Consider the following 22,043-nt stretch of genomic DNA (forward strand, 5'->3'; position numbering starts at 1 on the left):
ACACTGCTCAGGGCTTGAGAGCTACCAGCCTGCCCCCTCTTTCCCTGAAGCTTACCACTACCTCAGCTTGTTGCCAGCGCCCCCCCCCCCACCCCGTGCCGCCCCCATCTCTTCTTCCCACATAAATCCATGCCCCTTACAGGCAGCTTCTCTAACCCAATGTGGGGGGTGGGAGGGTGGGGAGGGGGAAAGATGGAAAAGGGGAGAGTGAAGGCAATGAATTTTAGGGGAAAAGTAATTAGCAACCTCTGCCTTCTGTCCTGAGACATTAAATACCCCAGAGCTTATCATTAAATGCACAATTCGTAACAGAAAAAAAACTGGTGAAATGTGAGTAAGCTGTTACAGTTCCTGGTATTTAATTTCAATTTTCCTTTCCTACCACCAACCAAAAATGTCCCATAAATGTAATATCTTGGTTTAGAATCTTTTTCTTAGAGCAAAATTCATAAGAGATGACAAGTTTTCTATATAACGTCACTTTTGCTGCCCAAGGTTACACTGCAAATTTTTAAACGCTGCACACACAAAATTCTGCTAGGGTTTAACCCTACAAAGGAGTCAGCAATGTCTTAAAGTAACAGCTATGCTCTAGACCAGGGACTGGCTAACCATGGCCCGTAGGCCAAATTTTTGTAAAAAACAGGCCTTCTGCCGGTTTTTGTAAATAAAGTTTAAATGGAACACAGCCATGCTCATCTGTTTACTAAGTGTCTGTGGCTACAATGGCAGAACTGAATAGCTGTGACAGAGACCATATGGCCCACAAAGCATAAAATATTTACTATCTGGGCCTTTCAGAAGAAGGTTGCCAGCCCCTGCTCCAAATTTATAATAGTACTGACTGTATACACAGAATAACCTCAGTGGACAAGCTTCTCAAGGATTCATGAAGAAAAACGTATCCCCAAAATACCACCCTGGCTTTTGACTACTTATTCATTTATTTATATGGATGCTAAATACAAAAACAATTTGAAATTTACGCAATGCATATCCCCCGAACTTGAACCAGATGTCAGACACAGTCATTCCACAAGAACACCATGAAGCATTCCTCTCAAATTGCTATGTTGTAGTCTACTGAAAACCATTTGCAGACTACAAGTAGAAAATGATGGAAAATGTCCATGTGTCTCTCCGAGAGTCTGGGCATTCACAACACTCAGCTCGGCCTTGACTCAGAAAAACGTGTCGCTGTCCGAGGGGAGAGTGGAAACTGCCTTTCGGAGGCCTTTACTTCCCAAAATGCCAGGCCCTTAGGGCTCTGAGAACTGGGATGGTTCCCAATTCACTCCACCCACAAACACGAACTGTGTGAATACGGGAAGCCCTTCTCCAAAACCACCCAAAGAAAGGACCCATCTCTGGGTCCATCGCCTCCCTCAAACATAAGGGGTCCTTGCCCAGGTCTTCATGCCAACTGAGGCTAAGACCTCTATTCTTCGGAGCCTCCTTTGGCCTCTACCCCAATCTATGTTATGATAATTTTGTCTTTGCAGTCCAAGACTCGTCATGCAGATCACTCTGGGCTCTATCTCTCCTTAACGTCTCCCACTCTGGGCCGGAAGCATAAGCTCCCTCCTTCTAAGACAGTCGTCTTTGCCTAATCACCTCCGCCCTCACCCGTATGTACAGATCCATCCTAGCTGGATCGCGAGGGACCCAAAGCCATACAGAATCCTTCTTCACTTGAAATTATCAAGGCCTGGGTTCAAATTGCAGCCCAGCTAGTCAGCAGATGGGTAGCATGGAGCACACTACCCAACCTCTCAGGGCCTCCAATTTCTCATCTGTACCACAGAGATAATACTTCCTACTTTTCAGGGTTACTGTGAGCGTCAGAACAGGCACGTGATAAAGACAGTTGCTGTTAGAATTAACTATCTTACTAATTACTACTAACATTACTACTCATCAAGGACTTACTGTTTATCTGACAATGTGACAGCAACTTTACTCATTTCAATCCACTAACTCTTGGTGTAGGTAATATTTATCCCCAGTTTACAAACATGAAAACAGACATAGAGAGGCGAACTTGCTTAAGATAACAATACATGTATTGCATGGTGGGGGTCAGGACCCAATCCTAGTCATTGGAGTAGCTGAACCTCATTAGTCATGAATTCTGTATTTGTGAATTTGCCTACTTGTTAAAATTACCGGCGAGGGGCGGGGGGGCGGGGGGGGGGGGGGGGCAGGTTGGGTGGCTCAGTCAGTTAAGTGTCTGATTTCAGCTCAGGTCATGATCTTACAGTTCGGAGGTTCAAACCCCACATCAGGCTCTCTGCTGTCAGCTTGAATGCACTTTGGATCCTCTGTTCCCCTCTCTTTCTGCCCCTACCCAGCTTGTGCTCTCTCTCCCTCTCTCTCTCTGAAAAATAAACAAACATTAAAAAAAAAAAAAAGGTGAGGGGGAATGGAAGCTACACACTAAAAATATACGCCGTTACTCGCTGTTCCTTCCTACTTCCAGAATTATAAGCAGCTTTGTTAATCTCGGAAATCCCTATATTCAGAAAACATTTCCCAAAATGAATTACGAATTAATCAAATTTAAAGCTGCCTTCAATCTGGCATTCTCAATACTGTCAAATTTCCTTTCCTCTCACTGCAAAGCCAACCTCCTCTCTGCTCTCAGCTCTAGCTCTAGCAATTAGGACAGAATGCAGACAGTCCTACCACCACAAAGATGTATTGTGTTTCGTCCCGGAAAACAAAGATTTCCCTGGAATTCACTCCCCCAAATTCAATAAAATACACCAAAGCAAATACCCTATAACAACATTAAGTTATTACCCAAATCACCAGAGCCCTACAGAAAAGGCACCCAAATTTTGAAGAGTTTTTGTCATTTCGTTCCTAAAATTCTCATGCAAAAAATCATTTTATGCCAAGCTAAGCACAATTTGACTTCTCTTCTCCTCATGTAAAGGACTACTCTTGAAGACATGGTCTTCATTTAAAACAAATTCTAAAATATATTGTCCTATATGTACACTCTGCTGTATGTATACTTCAATTAAATGGGGTTGCCTGGGTGGCTCAGTCAGTTGAGTCTCTGTTCAGGTTCAGGTCATGACATCATGGTTCATGAGTTTGAGCCCCATGTCAGGCTCCACGCTGACAGTGCAGAGCCTGCTTGGGATTCTCTCTCTCCCTCTCTCTCTGCCCTCCTCCACTCATGTTCCCTCCCTCTCTCTCAAAATAAACAAATACACTTAAAAAAAAAAAAGCCAAGTATATAACCCTAGGTTAAACTGAGATAAGCCAATTTTTCAATTATGAAATGATTATAATCTGCTGAAATGAAAGTTTTGCAGTCAAAATATTAAAGCTTTGATAGTCTTTCTACATTGTAACACATTAATGTGAATTTTCAAAAATAACAGATAACAAAAGTCAAATTGTGAGTTTCATTAGTAGCCCAATTGATATGCATGAGATGAAAAATAATTGAAGAAAGCTGTTTGAAATTACATATATCTCAAAATTACAGTCCAGTAGTTGTTACCTAAAAGTAACCTTAAATATTTCAGGACAGCAAATTAAAAATACTAGAACTACAAATCAGACCAAACTAAAATTCATCTAGAGGTTGAAAGTGAGCATAAGTTACATGGAAAGCTTGCAGGATCTCCCATCAGTTGTTGGAACCCCCATCTTCTGTGCACACAGACATCAATTAAATAAAATAGTGATGGAATAATAAATTACAATAATTTTTAAAATTCACAAATAATCCCTCTTATAACAACGAGTAGCTTTGTAGATCATAAAGAGAATATCTCCTATTAATTGAAAATGTTAAAACTTAACAAGTTGAGGGCAATACTTATCAATTTTTAAATAACTCCACAACTCTTTTTTAAAAAAATTTTTTTTAGTGTTTATTTTTGAGAGAGAGAGAGAACGCAGGGGTGGGCAGAGAGAAAGGGAGACACAGAATCTGAAGCAGGCTCCAGGCTCCCAGCTTGTCAGCACAGAGCCCAACGCGGGGCTTGAACTCACAAACCGTGAGATAAAAACCTGAGCCGAAGTCGGATGCTTAACTGATTGGGCCACCCAGGCACCCCTCCACAACTCATTTTTAAAACACTTATAGCTCTGACTAAATTCCTGTCGTTTAAGTCACGTTAACCTCGGCAGCTGCACAGGACACTAACAGGTGAATGTGGAGAATACAAAAGGGAATTCAATTCAAATACCATCTGTTCTGCGAGTTTCTGTAACACAGATGACCTCATGTTTGATTGGTAAGTGGGAATGACATCATTACAGCATGGAAGCGTCGCCGATTCATTTGTGAGTTTCCAAAGCAAAGAAGGGGAGGGAATGGAATTACGCAAAATCTCAGGCAAGCAAAAAAAAAAAAAAAAAAGCCCTCACCTAACTTGCCTTAGCAACAAGTTGTAGTTTAAGCAAGCTGCGAACTGGAGCCTGCACCCGGGCCTCACTCCCCAGAGGGGTGCGGCCACAGCCAGGCCAAGGTCTCACTCAGCTGGGCTGTGGCATTGGCTCCTGTCAACGCTCCCTGTGAGGGCGGCGCCACTGGCTCCGAATTCGACTTGTGTTTGCATCGTCAGACACCCACTATCCATGCACCAATTCAAGCATTGCTAGAATTTCCACTTTGCTATTTTTGTATACTTTTAGTATCCATTTTAGCAACCTCTGCCTCTGGTCCAGGTAATCAACTGAGGTACCAATTATGCTTTTGCTAGTAATTACTAAGCAGCATACATCTTGAGAGATCTGCCACAACCTTCCTTACTCGTCTTGTAAGACACTTTCTCTTGAGAGCGTGCGTGCGCATGCGCACACTTGCACGCCTAAGCGGGAGGAGGGACCGAGGGAGAGAGAAAAAGAGAATCTTAAGCAGGCAGCGCGAGCCCAATGCAGGAATCAATTCCATGACCATGAGATCCTGACCTGAGCCAAAATCAAGAGTCGGGTGCTTAACTGACTGAACCACCAAGACACTGTTTTTAGTGCATGATTTGCAGGATACAAGATTTTTCATGAACATAAATATTCCATTATAGCACAAAAAGCTCACAAAAACTTCAGGACCTAAAAAGAAGATATTTTCTTAAAGATCTCAGCTTAGAGAAAGGACCGTCTCTTCATCAGTTTGCCAAAGCTGCCGTGACAAAACTACCAGGTGCTGGGGGCTTCAACAACAGAAAATTTAGCTCACATTTCTGGAGACTGGAAATCCCAGATCAAGGTGCCTGCAGGGTCGCTTCCTTCTGAGGGCTGTGAAGGAGAATCTGTTGGACGCCTCTCTCCTGGCATCTGGGGGTTTGCTGGCTCTCTGTCGTGTTCCTTGGATGACCGACGCAACTCCTGATCTCTACCTTCATGCTCACATGGCACGTCATGCTCACATGGCTCGTCGCGTCCAAATTTCCCCATTTGATAAGGATACCAGTCATAATTAGATTAGGGGCCTACCTGACTCCCTTTCACCTTGCATCTATGATGAACCTATTTCCAAATGGGAAGACACCTTTTTTTTTTTATGTTTCTTTTTTTTATTTTTGAGAGAGAGAGAGAGAGAGAGAGAGAGAGCGAGCGCACAAGCAGGGAAGGGGCAGACGGAGGAAAACCCAGAATCCGAAGCAGGCTCCAGGCTCTGAGCTGTCAGCACAAAGCCCGACGCGGGGCTCAAACTCAAACCGCGAGATCACGACCTGAGCTAAGTTGGACGCTTACCTGAGCCACCCAGGTGCCCCAGAATTGGAAGCCACCTTTTGAGATACAGCGGGGACTGAGAACTTTAATATTATGAATTTTGGAGGGTCAAAATGCAACCTATAACAACCTGTATCTAATTCACAAACTGGAAAAATACTAAAAACCATCAGTATTTTCAGTGCCTGGTAACAGCAGATGAGGTAAATCGATCTGCTGAAAACAGTAAAAGCTGTGAGAATATGACAAGCATGTTCCTAAAAGCACCAAATAGCTAACAAGGTAGGGAGGATGTACTGGACCCTAATTCAAGTCAGTACTTGACCCAGAGAGAACCAAGAAGTCCGGCTGCATCTTGCCCTTCAGTTATTTGCTAAAAGGTTGCCCTTTTAGGACTTGGGGGATGAGCGCTGGAATCTGTTAACTGCCAAGGATGGGGTCCTGGTGAACAGTATCTAAGTTTGGGCCGGCCCTCAAAAGGCAGCAGGCTGGGAGTAAGAATTCTGAGCAGCCCAGGTTTGTATTAGCTGGATGGCCAAGAAAATCTCAAGCCTTGATTCTGGACTACTAGTGACAACTTTCAAATACAAATGTCTAGTGCCCTTGAACTATGGGGTAAACCGCTGGCCAAGCTCCAGGTGGTCACTTGCGGGCTACAGACAGGTGAGATACAAATAGCACTGCAAAGGTTATGAACACAGAACTGAGACACTGAAACCACAACCCACAGAAAGCCATTTGGAACACACACCCTGAGTCCAACCAGGTCAACGCCTGCTAAAACAAATACATCAACATTCACCATAGGATTTAAACAAGACGCAGAGCCTCATAGCGTAACATTCAAAATGTTGAGGATGTAATCCAAAATTAGTCAGCATACAAAGAATGAGGAATTGCCACTCACATGGGGGAAAAGATACACCATGCAAACACTAATGATAAGAAAGCTGGAGTGGCTCCATTAATCTTGGACAAAGTGGACTTCAGAACAAAGAAAACCATGGGGGATAAAGAAGGACATTCCATGAGGAAAAGATGGTTAATTTGCCAACAAGGCAGAACAGTCCTAAATGTGTATGCATCTGACACCAGAGCTTCAAGACACATCGAGTAAAACCTGACAGAAGTGAAAAGAAAAATAGAAAAATCCAAAATTACAGCTGGAGACTTCAGCACTTCTCCCAGTAATCGACAGAACTGACAGACAGAAGGTCAGCAAGGACACAAGAGGACTGAACACCCTCCACTAACTGTATCGAGCAGACATTCATCGAGCACTCCACACAACCACAGCAGTGTCACCTTCTTTTCAACACACATGGAACATTCATTAAAAAAATCTTAACAAATGTAAAAGAATTGAAATTGTAGAATTAGGTTCTCTGATCATAACAGAATTAAACTACAAAGCAATACATAAGGTAACAGGAAAACCTCCAAACACATGAATAGTAAACACCACACTTATAAATAATTCATGGGTGAAAGGGAACATCTTAAGGGAGGGGATAAAAAAATATTTAGAACGGAAAGAAAAAATTTTAATTAATGCATCAAAATCTGTGGAATCCAGCTGAAGCAGTACTTAAAAGGAAATTTAGAAATTATTTCTCGGGACACCTGGGTGGCTCAGTCGGTTGAGTGTCCAACTTTGGCTCAGGTCACGATCTTGCAGTTTGTGAGTTCGAGCCCCGCATCGGGCTCTGTGCTGACAGATCAGAGCCTGGCGCCTGCTTCGGATTCTGTGTCTCCCTCTCTCTGCCTCTTCCCCACTCATGCTCTGTCTCTCTCTGTCTCTCAAAAATGAATAAACATTAAAAAAATTTTTTTAAATTATTTCTCTATTTTTCTAATGTAAAGGGCACAGTGGAGTCATAGCTGAAAATTAAAATTTAGTTACTTTCTGGGGCTTGATATCCCATACTGTAAAAGTGGGCAGAGGACCCACCAGTAGGTAATCACATTAAGATTAAGAAATCAGGGGTGCCTGGTGGCTCAATCGGTTAAGTGACCGGCTCTTGATCTCACCTCAGGGAATGATTTCACAGCTTTTGAGTTCTTTGAGTTCAAGCCCCACATCGGGTTCTGCGATGACAGCACGGAGTCTGCTTGGGGTTCAGTTCTCTCTCCCTCTCTGCCCCTACTCCACTTGTGCTCTCTCTCAAAATAAACAAATAAACTTTAAAAAAAAAACTTTAAAAAATAAAAAAAAATCAATACCTACTAACTCTAATTTAAACTGCATTTTTACAATTTCTCAAAAGTCATTAAGAAGAACAGTAACAGAATATTGAAAGTATCTTTTGTTGAGTACATCAATGTCCAAAGAGTATCCCAACCAATTTGGCTTAATATTTTCAACACACGCCATTTAAAAGGCTATGTTTCCAATCAAACTAAATAAAATACAGTAAAAGTAATAGAAAAAGATGGCACAGGAATTCTGAAAAAAAAAATCTCCATTAGCTAGCTTCTTGTGATAAAACATAAAAAAATTCACATCTTTAAATAACCAGAGGTCATGATCATTACCCATAAAATGTTACATACGAAATTTTTATTAGAAAAGTTGCAAATGGGGGCACCTGGGTGGCCCAGTCAGTTAAGTGGTTTAAGTGTCCAACTCTTGATTTTGGCTCAGGTCATGATCTCATGGTTTGTGAATTCAAGCCCCACATCAGACTCCGTGCTGACAACATGCAGCCTGTTTGGGATTCTCTCTCTCTCTCTCTCTCTCTCTCTCTCTCTCTGCCCCTCCCCTGCACGCGTGCAGGAGCTCGCTCTCAAAATAAATAAAACATTAAAAAAATAAAATCTAACAGATAATTGCCTTATTTTTAGTAAAGAAATGGAGGTTGGGAAAGGGAAACTATAATATTTTAATTCCAAAAGAATACCTTATGGACATTACAAAAAGCAGTTGCATTAGAAGGACATCTATGAACATGCTAACCAAAGAAAGAGGCAGAGAGATCATAAAACACAGTATGCCAGGTGGTCTTACAATGTAAAGGGAATAATTCTTAGAACTCTGACATTTTATGACTGGGCCTATAACACAGAACACTCCACTTCCTTGTTTTCATCACTAACTGATGCATATTTCTGTCCCATGTCACCACACATCAGCCCCCTATTCACAAATACTCTGCCTGGAGCTATATGGAACAAAGGACAGCAACAGAAAATGACACAGTGCACCTAGAAAGTGCACTGAACAGGGGCGCCTGGGTGGCTCAGTCGGTTAAGCATCTGACTTCAGCTCAGGTCATGATCTCACGGTTCCTGGGTTCGAGCCCGTGTCGGGCTCTGTGCTGACAGCTGGGAGCCTGGAACCTGCTTCGGATTCTGTGTCTCCCTTTCGCTCTCTCTGCCCCTCCCCCGCTGGCACCCTGTCTCTCTCTCCCAAAAACAAACACTAAAAAAATTAAAAAAAAAAAAAAAGTGTACTGAACACTAATAAGCTTTGTGACTGATTAAAATTGGACAGATTCATGTCTGTACCATATCTGGTCAAGAGAAACTGCAGATAAACTTAACTGCATAATACAGTTTTCCATCCAGCCATGTATTAGGGATTTTCAACCCTTTGAACATCTTCCCTGTCCATTAAGATTATAAGGTCCTTTGAGCAGTTTACTCTACCTCCTTCATTTAAAATAACATTTAAGGAGCGCCTGGGTGGCTCAGTTGGTTAAGCATCCGACTTCGGCTCAGGTCACGATCTCACAGTTCGTGGGCTAGAACTCTAGGGCTCTATGCTGACAGCTCAGAGCCTAGAGCCTGCTTCAGATTCTGTGTCTCCCTGTCTCTTTGCCCTCCCCCACTCAGGCTCTTTCTCTTTCTCTCTCTCTCTCTCTCTCAAAAATAATTAAATATTACAAAAAATTAAAATAACATTTAAGAATTGCTTTGGCCAAGCCCTGTGCCACTGGAGAAATAGAGGTGATTGAGTCTCCGCCTCTCATCTTTGGCAGCAGCAAAGACATGTATAATGTGAAAAAGGTTGTGCAGACACAGAGGGAGGTCATCCTACATGTACGAGGACATGTTGGAGAGGCTGATACATTCAGGGACAATGGTGTGCTTCTATGGGATGTTGGTTTAGGAGGCAGAGAAAGGGCTGGGCCATACTAGAAAAGCTCAAGAATTTGGACTTTACCCTGTGGGCAATGAGGAGCCAAACAGGATCAGACTGGCTTTTTTAGGAAGCTATAAACTCTGGTACTGGAGTAGAAAATGAGAAGGAATGGATGGGAAGAGGCAGGAAGCGGGAAGACTGACCCATCTGGAGGCTGTTTAAATAGTCTAGGGAGATCTTATTTCGATTTCCTCCCCCTGCAGCAGCTAGTGCACAGTAACCTTATGCATAGTAAAACAAACAAACAAACAAACAAACAAACAAAAACAATGTTGGGCTGAACTAACTCAAGAAGGAAAATACCTAAGTTGCTTACAACGTGCTTTTCTGTTTCCTGAGACAATTCCTTCCTCAAGACGGGGTGGGGGGAGGGGAGGAAGAAGCCACAACATTATCATGTACATTCATAACCAATGCCTTTCACACCATCCTAATATACAGCTAAGATCCTTAAGAATCTGGGTTCTCACAGATTTTCCTTGTCTTCATTTTCACATTTTCACTCATCTCAAAACATTAGTGGAAAGAGTTTCGAAAAAACCTGCTAAGCAAATACCCTGGCCAGAGCATGCCACATACACATTTCAAATAATGAAACCAAGGAAGGGGGTCAATATATAGGTAGTGCCAGTTTGGGATATGCACTGATTTATCCATCAAGATATAAATCTTCAATGGATACTCCCAATAACTGTTCCAGAAGCTGAATGTAATCAATCGTAAAGATGTGGTAGACGATTTAAAATAAGATAGCATCTACTCAATGCAATCCCTATCAAAATTCCATCTGGTTTTGGTGGGGGGTTTTTTTGCATAAATTGACAAGCTGATCCTAAAATTTGCATGGAAATTCAATGGACCCAGAAGCCAAAACAATCTTGAAAAAAAAAAAAAAAGAACAAAGTTGGAGATTCACACTTACCAATTTCAAAACTCACAACCAAGCTATGATAACCAAGCTGATGTGGGACTGATGTAAGGCTGAACATACATAGGTCAATGGAACAGAACTGGAAGTCCACAAATAAATCCTTACATTTATGTCACCTGGTTGTGGACAAGAGTGCCAACATAAGTTAACGAGAGAATAGTCTTTTCGACAGATGGTGCTGAGACAACTGGATATCCACATGCAAAAGAATGAAGCTGGAGCCTAACCTCATACTGTACATAATAATTAATTCAAAGTAGATAATCCAAAGTTAATGTAAGAGTTAAAACTATAAAACTCTCTTGGGGTGCCTGGGTAGCTTAGTAGGTTGAGCATCAGACTCTTGATTTTGGCTCAGGTCATGATCTCATGGCTCATGGGATCGAGCCCTGTGTTGGGTGGGCTCTGTGCTGACAGCTCAGAGCCTACTGGGGATTCTCCCTCTTCCTTGCTCTCTGCCCCTCCCCCACTTGGCACATGCTCGCGCACTCTCTCTCACAATAAACATGAAAAAAACTCTATAAAACTCTTACAGAAAGAGAATAGGACTGAATCTTTACAATCTTGGGTTTGGCAATGGTTGCTTATTAGATATGATGCCAAAAGTGTAAGTGACAAAAGAATACATGAATTGTACTTGATCAAAATTAAAAAGTTTTGTCTTTCAGAAGACACTATCAAGTAAAAAGACAATCCACAGAATACTTCAAAACTATTGGAAAATGTCTGATAAGGGACTTGTATATGGAATATATTTAAAAAGCCTCTCTTATCTATGTAGATATAAATAGATGTTAAGAGGGATGCTCGGGGGGCTCAGTTAAGCATCCAACTCTTGATTTCGGCTCAAATCATGATCTCACGGCTTTGTGAGTTTGAGCCCTACATCAGGCTCTGTGCTGGCAGAGTGGAGCCTGCTTGGGATTCTCTTTCTCTCTCTCTCTCTCTCTCTCTCTCTCTCTCTCTCTCTCTCCCCCTTCCCCACTCATGTAGTCTCTCTCAAAATAAATAAATAAACTAAAAAAAATAAAAATAAAAAATAGATGTAAAGATATCTATTTATAGCTAAAGGGGATTAAGAGGTATGAACTTCCAGCTATAAATAAGTCACAGACATGAAAAGTACAGGAGAGAATATAGTCAATAATATTGTAATAATGCTGTTTGGTGACAGATGGGGACTTTACTTATTGTGGTGAGCACTGAATAACATACAGAATTATTGACTCAATATGCTGTACACTGGAAGCTAATATAACATTGATTACTTCAATAAAAATGTTTTTAAAACTCCTAAAAATCAGTAATAAAAAGACAACCAATTTCAAAATGGGCAAAGGATTTGAAGACTTTTCTCAAAAGGAAATATACAAATGGTCTGTAAGTACATGAAAAGATGCTCAACATCAGTAGCCGTTAGAGAAATATGGATCAAAACCACAGACACTAACTACTTCACACCCATTAGGATAGCTAAAATAAAAATGACAATACCAAGTACTGGTGAAAATGTGGAGAAATCAGAACACTTAAGCTTTACCGGTGGGACTGTAAAACATTTCAGCCACTTGGGAAAATAGTTTGGCAGTTCATCAAAATGCTGAACACAGAGTAGCATATGACCCAGCAATTCCCCCACTTAGGTATATTCCCAAGAGACCTGAAAACATGTAGGTCTACATAAAAACGTGTGCATGAATTTTTATCACCAGCATTACTTACAATAGCCCAAAAGTGAAACAAATCAAATGCCCACCAAGTGATGAATGAACTAAGAAAATACGGCATACCCACACAGTGGAATATTACTCTGTTATTCAACAATAAAAAGGAATTGGTGATCTTGAAGACTTCCCTAAAGTGAAAGAAAAAATGACATATTGTATGACTCCATCGTTATGAAACGTCCAAAACAGACAATGCCCATACAGACAGAAAGCGGATTAGTGATTACAGGGGCTGGGGAGAGGGGATATGGGGAGTGACTGCCAGTGGGTACAGAGTTCTTTTTAGGCCATGAAAATGCTCGTGCTCACTTCCGCAGCACATATACTAAAACTGGAATGATACACAGAAGATTAGCACGGCCCCTGCACAAGGATGACACACACACCTATGAAGGTTTCTACATTGTTTTCTTGCCATTTGCAATGACATGGATGGAACTAGAGAGTATAATGCTAAGTAAGTGAAATAAGTCAGTCAGAGAGAGACAAATACCATAGGATTTCACTCATACGTGGAATTTAAGAAACAAAACAAATGAGCAAAGGGGGGAGAAAAGAGAGAGACAAACCAAGAAAGACACTTAACTATTTATTGAGTACTGATGGCTACCAGAGGGGAGGCGGGTGGGGGGACGAGTGAAATAGGGGATCGGGATTAAGGAGTGAGCACCAGGTGATTAAAATTAGAACTTAAAGGTTGGGGGGGCCCTGGGTGGCTCAGTCGGTTGAGTGTCTAACTCTTGATTTTGGCCCAGGTCATGACCCCAGTATCATGGGAACGAGCCCACAATCAGGATCGTGTTGAACAAGGAGACTGCTTAAGATTCTTTCTCTCCCTCTGCCCTCTCCCCTACTTGCAAACTCTCTCCTTCCGTCTGCAAAGAAAAAGAAAGAAAGAAAGAAAGAAAGAAAGAAAGAAAGAGGAAAAAAAAACTTCAAAAATTGGTCTAAAACAAGACATGGTGATGGTTACGCACCACTATGAATATAATAAAAGCCCCTGAATTGTATACTTTTAAAGGCACATGAATTATATCTCAATAAAGCTGTTACACATGTATATATTTTTAAGACAGTACCCACCTGTGGTTTATCAACTAGATCGGCATCTGCATCAATGGCTTATTTTTTGTTCTATTACCAATAAGCTTAAAAATTATTTAGAAAAATACTAAACCAGAAAATCATCACAAAGGTGGGATGGACAGCATAGAGATAGGACTCTATGAAGATTTTTCACCTTAAATACCACCAACATGTTATTCTCTTTCTAAACATATGCAATTAAGATCTATCTTAAAATTGTCAGGTTAATCTCTTCGGCGTGAACAGTCTGTTTTTACGAAGTCCAGAGCTATTCAGGCATGTGGGCTAAGGAAAAGTACATGGTGAAAACGTGGGCTGTAACAACTGAACCAGAATGGTTTCCGAGGGACTGAAACAAACGATGCTTGAAACTAAACGAGTCTCTGCCTTGTATTTTTAACAATCAGTCCTGGGTCATTATTAACAACTAAGTTTATAAATACTTGTGAAAATTAATGAAGGGAAATCCCACGAAAGTGGATTCAGGATGCCAGAAGAGGAGGCTAGAGGGACACCACTCAATGTCAATTACAGACCGTTAACAGAAGAATCTTTGACAGGAAAGAATCATGGATTCCAGGCCCCAACACTGAAATATGCATTGCATCTCCTACAAGAAATAGACCATCCCAGCAACTCGGCCCATGAGAAATCGTCACCCTGAACTCCTGCCTTTCTCCACTGGACTTCCTCTCAACTTCCTCCTTCTTCTCCATAAAATAACCTTCTTGTCCTTTGTTGGACTGGCCTATGGCTTTATTGTAGCTTGTTTGTCCTGAAATGCAATTCTCTGTTATTACCAAATAAACCTATTTTTGCTGGTAAAACAACTTTTATTTTTAAGGTTAACGTACTCAAACGTTCACTTAAAATACACCGAGGTTAACAAGCCAGATAGCAGGAAATCTGTGAATTTGGTGCCGGAAAGATGTTGCACTTCATCTAGTAAGAAAGAGAGCAACCAGCACCTCAATTTAAAAATGCAGTGACAGGGCACCTGGGTGGTTCAGTCAGTTAAGCCTCGGACTCTTGATTTTGGCTCAGGTCATGATCTCACGGATCATGAGTTCGAGCCCCAAGTAGGGCTTTGTGCTGACAGCGCAGAGCCTGGCTGGGATTCTCCCTCTCTCTCTGCCCCTCCTCTGCTCACGTTCTCTTGGACTCCCTCAAAATAAAAAATAAAAATTAAATAAAACTAAATAAATAAAAATACAGTTCCAAATTCTGAGCCAAACATTATAGAAATATATATATATATATATATCCAGCCTTCTTGGGGAATGCATGAAAAGAAGCACATTTATCTGAATAAGTTTTAGATCTTTGTTAGAAGACAATTATTAGCTCCCACTAATAGTTTATAAGTTAATACGGGACACATTCTATCAATGATCAAACAGACCAAACTCAAAGATTAGACAAGGAAGACTGCACGATGTGGACTGAAGGAGAGAAGAAATGTAGATAGACTCTGTGAAGCAACAAGAATATTCAGAATCAAAGACAGACACAAGATAATACTCATCAAATTTCAAATCAAATCCAAGAAACTATGGCTAGAGATAAATCTGGCAGGCCAAAGAAATCTTTACTTAGTAAAGTGATTTTAAGTTTATTTATTTATTTTGAGAGCAGAAAGTTCAAGCAGAGGAGAGGCAGAGAGACAGAGAGACAGAGAGAGAGAGAGGGAGAGAGAATCCCAAGCTGGCTCCACACTGCCAACACAGAGCCAGATGCGGGGCTTGAACTCACAAATCATGAGATCATGACCCGAGCTGAAGTCGGACGCTTAATGAACTGAGCCACCCAGGCACCCCAGTAAAGTGATTTTGAGACTAAAAAAAATAATTATGGGGCACCTGGGTGGCTCAGTTGGTTAAGCATCCGACTTCAGCTTGGGTCATGATCTCACAGTTTGTGAGTTTGAGCCCTGAGTTCAGCTCTGTGCTGACAGCTCAGAGCTTGGAGCCTGCTTCAGATTGTGTCTCCCTCTCTCTCTGCCCCTCCCCGGCTCACGCTCTGTCTCTCTCTCTCAAAATTAAACATTAAAAAAAAATTTTTTTTAAGCAATTAGATGAAGAGGTAACCAAATTTTAACTGCACTCTAATTTTTCTGCCATTTATTTTCATGTTAGAACTCAGTTCAATCTTCTGAAAAGTTACCAATGAACAATGCTACTATTACGTCCTAAAGAAATTGGGGGCGGGGGGAGGGGCAGTCATAGTAACAATGTTCCAGCAATGTTAACATGCCATTTCCACTAACTTAAATAGTGGGATACTATGTTCCTGGCTCATACTTGTGCAGAGGTTTAAACATGCAAATAAATACACTACAGGAGGGGCGCCTGGGTGGCTCAGTGGGCTGGGCATCTGACTTTGGCTCAGGTCATGATCTCGAGGTTTGTGACTTGAGCCCCACAGCAGGCTCTGTGCTGACAGCTCAGAGCCTGGATCCTGCTTCAGATTCTGTGTCTCCCTCTCTATCTGCCCCTCCCCCACTCACACTCTGTCTCTCTCTCAAAAATAAATAATATTTAATATTTTAAAAAATTTTTAAATACACTACAGGAGACATGCACAATTAAATTTCAAGCTGAAACGCAATAGATATATTTATTGTATGACGTGTAATCAATTTTTGCATTAGAAGCGTGAACTCCACATCTGAAGATCCAAACATTTTAATTTTACATCAGAGGAAAATAATATATACAAAAATATACAGTAACTTCGTTTTTCTTAGTTTGCATTCCCATGTCTAGACAAGCTTAAAAGACTATTTTAATATGATACTGGAGAGGGTGGGGAAATAAAAATACATATATTATGGTGTGGATTTGAAATAAAAAAGATAAAGAACCATAAGTTGGCTCCTTTTATAGGAGCATACTAGGATTATGAATTTTGATACCCTTTAAATCTATACTCTGCACAAAATACAGGCAAAATATGATTTTCTATAAACAGAAACTTGCAATTTTTATATCTTATTCTAAAATGTCACTAACATTTTAATGGAGTCATCTCAATATTTTTCTGTTCTTTAGGGGCACCTTGGTGACTCAGTCTGTTCAGCATCCGACTTCAGCTCAGGTCATGATCTCACAGTTGGTGGGTTCGAGCCCCATGTCAGGCTCTGTGCTGACAGCTCAGGGCCTGGAGCCTGCTTCGGATTCTGTGTCTCCCTCTCTCTCTGGCCTTCCCCCACTCATACTGTCTCTCTCTGTCTCTCAAAAGAATGAATAAATGTTTAAAAAAAATAAAAATAAAAATAAATAATATTTTTCTGTTATTTGTACATAGTACTAACATCCCATACATTTGTCTCTTAGGAGTTCTGAAAGAGAATTTATCTACTGTAGCCAAATCAATATTATAACAAAGGCATGCTGTATGGCGGTGGCGGGGGGTGGGGTGGGGATAAATTTCTGGATTCAGTGATTAAAGAAAACAAGGACTAGGGAGTAAACGGTCTGGTAGAAATTCACTGAGAGCAGAGACTATGTGCTGGTCTGATGTGCAGGTGCGATACTTACAAACAAAAGTGGGCAGGGGGCAGTGATGGAAAAATTAAAACTACAGATGGCAGCTATCTTCTAGCAGAATCTACACAAACCTGGAAGTTCTCACAGCAGAGTCACAGCATTCTGCAAAATTAAGTAAACACTGAGAAGTGTATTTGTATTATCTGGAGTTACCAAAGGAACTAAAGATGGAAACTCAGGGGCGCGGACAAAGGAAGGAAAAGGTATTGTCAATTTTTCAACCTAATCTCTTCGGTACTACTTTACCATTTTATTTATTACCAAATGCAGGTATTCAATTTTTAAGACCAAAAATTTTAATTAAGGATGAAAGAAAATGACATCGTTCGATCTCCTTATACACACAGTAGATCTGTTTCTTATCTGAAAAACATTCGAAAACAGTGTTCATACGATCCCATGACAATAGAACATAACAACAATGATAGTAAGAAATGTTGATACAGGCACAGAACAAAATCTGTAGGCTCATTTTTTTTTAATTAAAAAAAATTTTTTTAACATTTATTTATTGCTGAGAGACAGAGAGACAGAACACAAGCAGGGGAGGGGCAGAGAGAGAGGGAGACACAGAACCTGAAGCATTCTCCAGCTCTGAGCTGTCAGCAGAGAGCCTGATGCAGGGCTTGAACCCACAAACCGTGAGATCATGACTTGAACTGAAGTCGTATGCTTAACGGACTGAGCCACCCTGGGCGCCCCTGTAGGCTCACATTTCAAACTCCTATACCAAGTAATACTGTAACTTTAAAATTGAATATACCCTGGGGTGCCTGGGTGGCTCAGTTGGTTAAGCATCCGACTTCAACTCGGGACATGATCTCATAGTTCATGAGTTCGAGCCCTGTGTCGGGCTCTGTGCTGACAGCTCAGAGCCCGGAGCGTGTTTCGGATTCTGTGTCTCCCTCTCTCTCTGCCCCTTCCCTGCTCATGCTCTGTCTCTCTCTCTTTAAAATAAACATTAAAAAAATAAAAATATTCTATAAAATTGAATATATATTACTTTTGTCAGGGATCCTAAAGATAAAGAATATAAACTAAAACACGTACGCCTAGAAAAGTAACTGAGAAACAAAATCAGAGTAAAAGATTAATGGCAGTATTTCTGAGAGAAAGAAAGAATGGGCAGGTTACTTTTTCCCTTCATGTTTTTCTGGGTTTTGCCCCAAATATCATACAAACCAGCTATATTCCTTTATAATGGAGAACTTGTATTTTTTACAAACGATTTTTAAGAATATACTCAGATGAGAATCTTCTAGTATAGGCATGTTGACCCACCACTTCCTTAAAAGTATCCAGCTTTATGGAATATCAACATATAAATATTTCGTCAATTCTAAGGCCTACATATTAACATCTCTGAAATCAAGATGCATCTTACAATCAGCCAGTGACAGTTGGGATACAGTTGTCATTGCCTGGATGCGTGTGGCGATCAAAAGTACCAGCACTAGGGGTGCCTGGGTGGCTCAGTGGGTTGAACGCCCCACTTTTTTTTTTTTAATTTTTTAAAATATTTATCTATTTTTGAAGAAAAGAGAGACAGGATGTGAGTGGGGGAGGAGCAGAGAGCAAGGGAGACACAGAATCCAAAGCAGGCTCCAGGCTCTGAGCTGTCAGCACAGAGCCCGATGCAGGGCTCGAACCCACAAACTGTGAGATCATGACCTGAGCCGAAGTCAGACGCTTAACTGACTGAGCCTCGCAGGGGCCCCAAGCATCCCGCTCTTGATTTCAGCGCAGGTCATGATCTCCTGGTTCGTGGAATCAAGCCCAGTGATGGGCTCCTTGCTGGGTGTGGAGCCGGCTTGGGGTTCTCTCTCTCCCTGTCTCTCTGCCCCTCTCTCGCTCATACATGTGCTAAATAAATATTTTAAAAAATTAAAACATTAAAAAAAAAAGCACCAGTAGTAAAACTTAGACAACAAGGTAAACACAGAACTATCATATGACCCAGCAATTACACTCCTGGGTATATACCCAAAGGAATTGTTAGCGGGGGCTCAAATACATACTTGTACACCCATGTTCACTGGAGCGTTATTCACAATAGCCAGAAGGTGGAAAGAGCCCAGGTATCTATCAACTGATTAACGGATTAACGAATTACAGCATACCCGTGCAATGAAGTGGTATTCAGTCATACCATGGAAGGAAACTCTGACACACAGACATGAATGAACCTTGAACATTATGCTAAGTTGAAAGAAGCCAGACACAAAAAGACAAAATACTATATGATTCCACTATTTTTTTAAGTCCATTTATTTTGAGAGCGCATGAGTGCACATATGCACGAGCAGGGAAGGGACAGAGAGAGAGGGAGAGAGAAATGCAGGCAGGATCTGCACCGTCAGCACGGAGCCCAATGTGGGGCTTGATCCCAGGAACCACGAAATCACGACCTGAGCCGAAACCAAGAGACAGACGCTTAACCGACTGAGCCGCGCAGGTGCCCCTGTATGATCCCACTTTTACGAAATATCTACACCAGGCAAATGCATTGAGGAAGTAAATGAGAGGTTACCACGAAGCTGAGAAAAGTGGAGATGAGCAGTTATGACTTCATGGTCACAGAGCTTCTGTTTGGGATGATTTAAAAAAAAAGTTTGTAAATACACAGTGGTGACATTATGAATGTAGTTAATGCCACTGAATTGTATACTTAAAAATGGTTAAAATGGTAAATTGTTAGATATTTTTACCACAATTTGTAAAAATTACTAATGTAACACACCAAAACCCACTGGATGGGTAAACTGTATGAAATGTGAGTTGTATCTCAATGAAGTGGTTTTTAAAACTTGGGGAGCTAAGAATAGCCCATCCTTCTGAAAAAGTGTCAGTGTCAACACTATGGCACAGCATGTGGAAATATACAAATATCGGTGATTCTGTGCCAAACGGTTGAGGAGAGATGGACACTGAATATGAAGATACCTTAGGAATTCTTTCATCTCTCCTGCTTTTTCGTTTTAATTATAACGCACAAGAACACTACACGATAAAAATCTATATTTCAGTGAGCTACCTGTTCAAGACTGTAAAATAAAAATGTCAGATCATAAGAAAGCCACGTCACTGTTTGACTCTCAGCATTTTGCTCATCGAGGGGCACCTGTAACGGCGCGTCTCGCAATCAGTGTGCACACGCCACTCACAGCGCCATGTACATATGGGCCCACGTGCACACACACACGGGCCCTTTCCCTAAGCAACCTGTGAAATCAAACACACATTTGCATTCCCAAACAGTAATTTCTGAAAATAAAAAAGCACCAGGAAGAATATGTGAAATGAATACCATTTGGCCAAATTCCGTGTTGGCTGTTGCAAGCACTCAAAGAAGGCACTGGCTTCACATGGAGGTATGACACAGCAGAAATCTAATACAGATATAATGTCTATTACTCATTTGGAGCCATGACTCAGAGTATTTTAAAAATACATATGGAAACCAGAGTCTTTTCATAACTAGACTACAAACGAGAAACTCGTGCCAAGACGTGACAAACACAAATCTTAAAAAGCTTCACAGATTTGAATCTCCCATTTAAAACACAAACTATTTTATCAATGCTTTGATGTAATCTTGAAATTGCAGGAGCCACAGAGTTTAAAAACCCAGGAACATTTTTCTGGTTTTGATGATGCTAATCACCTGTCCAATTAATGGTCAATGATCACTGCAGGACATATACAAGTTCAGGGGAAACCCACGTATTGATGGAGGTGATAATCGGGGTCTCTTGTTGCATATAAAAAGCAATTTGCAGCGGATACACCTGGACGCAACTTTTCAGCTGGAAGAAAAGTACTGCAAAACTTTCCATTTTTACAATAACTTAATCATTTGGGTCACTATAGAAGTGACGGATGCTCATCAGAAATCAGAGTAAACAATAAAAGCGCACCATAATCTCACCACCTAGCTCTGACTTCCATTCCTGTTGTCACGTGGAGCCTTTCTGTGCATGTCAGAGAGCGAGCGATGAAGTGCCCAAGGGCCCAGCTCTGGGCCGGACTTACAGATTCAAGTCCGACCTCTTCTGCTCACTGGCCGAGTGACCATGGGCCAACTAGGCAACAGTTCTGTGCCTGTCTGTCAAGTAGGAATAACAGAAGCTCCTTCATCAAGTTGTTTTTTTTTTTTTTTTTTTTTTAATTTTTTTTTCAACGTTTTTTATTTATTTTTGGGACAGAGAGAGACAGAGCATGAACGGGGGAGGGGCAGAGAGAGAGGGAGACACAGAATCGGAAACAGGCTCCAGGCTCCGAGCCGTCAGCCCAGAGCCCGACGCGGGGCTCGAACTCACGGACCGCGAGATCGTGACCTGGCTGAAGTCGGACGCTTAACCGACTGCGCCACCCAGGCGCCCCTCCTTCATCAAGTTTTTAAATATAACGATCCCACACATACAGTTTTGCTACCTGCTTTTTCGCTTAATAAAAAAAAGCGTGAACCAGTTTCCGTGTCATTAAGTACCCTTTATGTTTAAGGGCCACAGCGCATTCCATTACACAGTTGTTCCACAATGGACTCTGACCCTCAGAGCCAGGCATTTAACCATTCCCAGTATGTCTGCTATTCCAACAGGCCTTTACACGAGACCAGAACGGCTGGGAGGTAGACGTCCTAAATCTCAGGGACAGAGACCCTATGCACACACAGACCAGGCCATTAGCCTAGGAGATGGCCTTTGTGCCTCCCGGCCACCTGAGCCACCTTAGGCTTCTCACCTTTGGTGCCCAGCCTCCTGGCCATTCGTGAGTCCCCAACAGTCTTGCAATAAATTCTCTTATGCTTAAATTAGCCAAAGTCCGTTTCTGTTACTTGTCACCAAAGCACTTTCCTGATACACACGATAACATTCTCTCCCATAATATCCCATTACGCACACACA

At 41.5% G+C, this 22,043-nt stretch overlaps 1 protein-coding gene and 1 non-coding gene across 4 annotated transcripts in view; one reads left to right on the forward strand and one right to left on the reverse strand.

Moving 5' to 3' along the window:
* SMURF1 (SMAD specific E3 ubiquitin protein ligase 1) overlaps window positions 1-22,043 on the reverse strand; it is a 108,870-nt gene that overhangs the window by 56,175 nt on the left and 30,652 nt on the right. The gene's annotated exons all lie outside the window — the stretch shown is intronic.
* Window positions 12,804-12,910, forward strand: LOC132689813 (U6 spliceosomal RNA). The gene has a single exon (XR_009615162.1). It is a non-coding gene; the product is annotated as a U6 spliceosomal RNA (small nuclear RNA).

The sequence above is a fragment of the Panthera onca genome, chromosome E3 (genome assembly GCF_046562875.1).
Source record: "Panthera onca isolate mPanOnc1 chromosome E3, mPanOnc1 haplotype 2, whole genome shotgun sequence".
Taxonomy (NCBI): Eukaryota; Metazoa; Chordata; class Mammalia; order Carnivora; family Felidae; genus Panthera; species Panthera onca.